Raw genomic sequence first — 5,850 nt, 5'->3', positions numbered from 1 at the left:
TTTGTTAAGCTCATGGTGCTTATATTGAGCTGCAAACGTTCATTTATAGCTTAGAATACTCTTCAACTCGGAATTCTCTCTTTAAGCTCGAAATGCACTCTAACTAGAAATGCATTTTTTAAGCTCAGAATGTTCATTCTAAGCTCAGAATGCTCATTATAAGCTCAGAATAGCAATTCCAAACTCATAATGTTTATCTTGAGCTCAGAGTGGACTTCTTGAGCTCAGATTGTTCTCTTTAAGATCCGATTTTTTGAATAGCTCAGAATGCTCATTTTGAGTTCACGGTGCTCATCCTAAACTCAAAATGCTCTCTTCAAACTCGAAAACCTCTCATCAAGCTCTAAATAGACTCAAGCTCTAAATGTACTCTTCAAGCTCAAAAATCCCACTTCTAGATCGATATTGTGTCTTCTAGCTTGAAACTTCTCTTTTAGCTCGAAATTTTCACTTCAAGTTCGAGATTCACTCCTCAAGATCGAAATGCACTTCTCAAAAGCTCCATATGCACACTTCAACCTCCAAATGCACTTATCAAAAGCTACAAATGCAGTCTTCAAGTTCGAAATGCACTCTTCAAGCTCGAATTGCACACCACAAGCTCGAGATGCACTCCACAAGCTCGAGATGCACTCCACAAGCTCTAAATGCACTCCTTAAGCTCGAAATGCAATCCTTAAACTCCAAATGCACTCCTCAAGCTCGAAAGGCACTCTTCAAGCTCGATATTCTCTCTTTAAGCTCAAAATGCTCATTGAGGAGTGCATTTCGAGCTTCAGGAGTGCATTTGGAGCTTTTGAGAAGTGCATTTCGATCTTGAGGAGTGAATCTCGAGCTTGAAGTGAAAATTTCGAGCTAAAAGAGATATTCATTTTGAGTTCAGATTTCTCATTTTGAGCTCAGAATGCTCTCTTTAAGCTCAAATTGCTCATTCTAAGCTAAAATGTTTAATCAAGCTTAAAATTGCTCAACCTAAGCTCAAAAAGCTCATTATAAGCTTAAAATGATAATCCTAAAATGCATTTCTTCTTGAAATGCATTCTTTAAGCTTGAAATGCATTTTTGATGCTTGAAATGCACACTTTAAGCTCGAAATGCACATTTTAAGCTCGAAATGCACACTTTTAGCTCATAATTCACATTCTACGTTCAGAATGCTCATTTTAAGCTACGAATGCTCGTTTTCAACTCAGGATGCTCACCCTAAGCTCAGAATCCCTTTTTCAAGCACAATACTTTTTTAAGTTTAATAATTCCATATTTTCAAGTTCTTAGTAATCTTAAGATACTTTTTTATTTGTATAATGCTTTCTTCAATTCTAAAATTTTTTCTTGATTACTAAAATGCTTACTTTAAATCCCAAGATTAAATTCAACTTGCCTCTAAAAAAATTTGAGCTATTTTGTCTTTTTAGATAAATTAGAGTTGATTGTCTATCTAGAAAAGTATGAGATCTTAACTGTATAGATAAGTATGAATTTACTTATGTTTTTAGAAAAATCTGTGATGTCTTCCGAAAAAAATTCAAAGCAAGAACCTTTACCCTAATTTTAAATAAAAAATATTCTATCTTGTTCTTGTATTCCATAGAAAATTTATCTTCACAAAATCAACGATACTCTAAAATACTACACAAGGTACGTTACCTCAACGTAACAATTTAAACGTTGCAATTACGTTTCGTGTTTCTACTACTTTTACCTGGCTACCTCTAATTGCAAGGACGCATTTAGTCAGTTTCGTGTTTATTTCTAAGGCAATAAAATACATTTATAAAAATAGCCTTTGGCCGCCGTTGGTTATTTTGCGTTTTACTAATGCGAGTCTCCATCACCAGAGTGATTTACGATACTCGGACACGAAGGGGTAGAAGTGGGTCAACAGTGGAAAAAATCACTCAAATTGAATATATGATATGATTAAATCAGTTGGATCAGTAGAGTTTATTTTGTAAATTTGTCGGGTTCACTTACATTTGTGTAGTAAACGATTTTATAATGTGTTGATATAAATTTGAATAATCGATATATACATATGTATACATATATACAATATTATTATATTATATTTGTTTCAAAATAGACAAATGTATTCCAAAACCGCAAACAATGGGCGGTCAGCCGACATGTTTTGCGAGGACGTTGAAGGGGTTGTTGTTGGGGGTTGGGGTCACCACCAATCTATTTTGTGTGCGACCGAGTGTAAGAGATTATTTTGAACGGCTAAACCACGGATATCAAATCTTTTTAAAACAATTTCTAATAACCTAGTCCAATAACTATATAAACTAGTGGTGTATGGCATCGTGCCTTGAGGCAAATTGCTGGTACTTCCCGTATCGTAATAAAAATTCAAATGTTTTCAAATAGATTATTATAAATGCTGTAACTTTCATTATTCGTATTTTATAGACAAGAGCTCATGAATTGGACGACGTCTTTTATATATGTTTATTTAAAAAATAAATAAAATTAATTTAGAATTAAGGGACCTTATCTCATATTTCAAAGAATTATATAAACTGAACTGAAGTTAAAATTATTTATTTCAAGTATATAAGTAAGCTTCAGAATTTTCGCTTGAATTAAAATCACAACCCGAATTATTTGCGATATTTATAAAAAAAATGTTGGAAATTAAAAACAAATTGCAATTTTCAAATCATTTTGTCAAGCAAGCAAAATGTTTCTCTAGAAACTGCTGGACCTGCCTTTACCAAAAAATTCTAATTTAAATATCAATTATTCTTGTATACGTTTCGACACCAAATGTGTGACATGTTTAGCTATATTATAATTTTAATAATAAACATTGAATGAATGATCGAGTATCAATAAAACGTATGAAAAATACATTGAAATAATATTAGCTCGTTAGTAGAGTCTCTTTTTTATAACAAAAGGATAATAAATCATGTCCAAAATTTCAGTTTGCTCGTCAGTAGAGTCCTTTGAAAATCTGGATCTTATATTTTGCTTGTCAGTGGAGTTCTTTTGTAATTATTTATCTCACATTTTGGTCGTCAGTAGAGATTTTTTTCTATAAAATGTGTCCCAATTTAGTTTGCTCGTCAGTAGAGTTCCTATTAAAATATTCATCTTTTATTTTGCTCGTTTGTACAGTCCTTTTTCAAACATTTATCTAGTATTTTGCTCGTCAGAAGAGTCCCTTTTAAATTATTCATATTGTATTTTGCTCGCCAGTAGAGTCCCTTTCCAGTAGAATGAGAAGAGTCCCCTTTCAATAATTTCTCTTATATTTTGCTTGTCAGTAGAGTTCCTTTTGAATTATTTATATTATAAGTTGCTCGTCAGTAGAGTCTTTTTAAAATCAGAATCTTATATTTTGCTCGTCAGTAGAGTCTTTTTGCAATTATTTTTCTTGTATTTTGCTCGTCAGTAGAGTCCCCTCTTAACTTCCCGTAGGGCAAGTTATAGTAATAGCTAAAAAAATTGAAAATAATTTTTTTTATATATTTTCACGTTTCAAAGGTTTCTGAACATTTTGGCATACCTTAGAAAAAATGGTGTGTGTGTTTAGTAAGTATATATGTACGGATACAATCTTTCGTCGACGATTTCCAGAGCACGGATCAACCGATTTGAATGATTTAAAAAGCATTAGAACCCTATTGATAGGGAGATTTGCTGATTAGTTTTTGGCAGAGGCAGGTTCAGTCGTTAGGGAGATACGAGAGAGAAATGGAGTTTTTAAGAGAACGGAGCGTCCGATTTAAACAATATAAAAAATATTGTATTTGTCACGTCATAAAGAACTCATTATATTTTTGGTAAGGCAGGTCAAACTGTTTCGGAGATCTAATAAAAAAAAAAGTGAGAAAAATGCCATTTGGCGGTCAAAAATGATCATTAGACATATGCAAATCAAATTATCAGATTTTATAGAGATTTTAATAATAAGTATGAATTTTGTTTGCATTCCTATGGGTTCCGTACCAATGTTTATCCGTTAGATGGCGACGTGGCGCTTACGCGCTTCGATATTTTTTCTTTAAAATAACCACCCAGCACGATTGCATTTAAAAAATTCAAAACTTTCAGAAAAATTCAAAGTATAAAAATAATTTTGAAATGTGAAAAAAGGTAAATTTTTTAAAATTTCATTTTTTTCCAAAATTTTCAAAAAAAATTGTTTTTTTTAAAGGTTCTTTAAAAATCTTAATTTTCGGTACGGTTCCAGCAATTTGCCTCAAGCCGCTATGCCATACACCACTAGTTTTTTGCAATTTTCAAGAGTTTGATTTAATATAACCTTGTTAATTTTATGTAGGTTTAATTGGGATTGTTTTATTTCCTAATAAGACACGTTTCTGGTTTTGGCCGAAAACACAAAATAATGTAGGAAATGTGTGTAATAGATCACGCAATGCCACTATCTCCAATCTCAAACATATCCCCAATCTCCTATTTTCTAGCCCCCCATATGGCGATCGATCTTAATACAACATATTTTACTGTCTGTTCATAATTCACTGGCCGAAATAAATGTATACACATTATATATATATATATATATATATATATATATATAAATGTATATATTAAAGTGGTCCTTAACATGGACATTTTCTAATTTCTTTGCTCCCAAGGGCTCAAATGCTTCCAAATTAATAAAAGAAAATTCTCTAAAAGTTTCAGCTTTTGATATTAACATTTAGATAGTCCGCAATTCAATTAAAAGTTTTGTATATTTATTATTAATACGTGCCACTAAGTAAATTCTTGCCATCTGTGATAGCATTTGTGAACTCAAATATTATGACACTTGAAAATATTTTTAATTCACGGACTGTTTAACGAAATATTTATTCATCACGGCATCAACAATAATTTTGCAGCAAAATATTTATTTAATTGGTGATTTTGACACTCAAATTATCAGTAATAAATTGCCATCGAAATTACAAGTCTGCTATCACAGATGGTGCACAGAATTTACTTAATGATATATGTTAGTAATAAATACATGAAACTTTTAATTGACTTGCGGACTATCTAAATGTTAATATTGAGATCTAAAACTTTTCAAGAATTTTTTTTATTAATTTGAAAACATTTGAGTCCCTGGGAGCAAAAAATTCGATAATGTCCATATTAAGGACATATTGAAATGTCCTATATTGAAATTGGTCCAGCAGTTTTTGAGAAAACAACCAATTTCTAATCTAATTGGTCTCATCCGATTTAGAATGACTTGAAACGTCGAGAAAACTACTCCTTCGAGAACTTAATAACCACAAAGCCAGAGTAATTACAAAAAATTTTAAACCCCCCACGACAATTACCCGGAAAATATTTTTACGACTTCAACCTATTTTCTTCTTATTCGTGGAAATTATAATTTTCTACCTTTGCAATAAAACTGCACACCTGCGCCACACCACTCCCCCCTTCGCAGAAGAGATAGAAAATATTTTATTTGTGCACGAAGAAGTAAAACGCCGCAAACTGGATTTACGAGTTTTGCGTTTTAATTTTGTTCGAAAATGATGTTAATAGACGGAGCGCCGGTCGAAACTTTGTTAGAGGATTTTGTAAGGGATGATGAATTGAAAGCGAAACTAAGTAGGGTATACTACTATTTTTTGAACTACTATATAGTGATCGTAAAAAGTCGTTGATGAAATTAAAAACACAAAAATTAATTTTAGGAAAAATTTATGAGTGTGTGTCTATGTATGTATGCGCGGATACATTTTTTCATGGGCGATTACGAGAGAACAGGTCAACCAATTTAAATGATTCAAAATACATCCGATTTCGTTTAGTTTTTGACAAAGGCAGGTCCAGCCATTTTAGAGATACGGACCAAAATGCGCCAAAATGATA

This window comes from Ctenocephalides felis, unplaced genomic scaffold (assembly GCF_003426905.1).
Source record: "Ctenocephalides felis isolate EL2017-DRISC unplaced genomic scaffold, ASM342690v1 CF-g0.4_SCAFFOLD_00845, whole genome shotgun sequence".
NCBI lineage: Eukaryota > Metazoa > Arthropoda > Insecta > Siphonaptera > Pulicidae > Ctenocephalides > Ctenocephalides felis.
The sequence above is the reverse complement of the archived record's forward strand: the minus strand, read 5'-3'. Positions refer to the sequence as shown.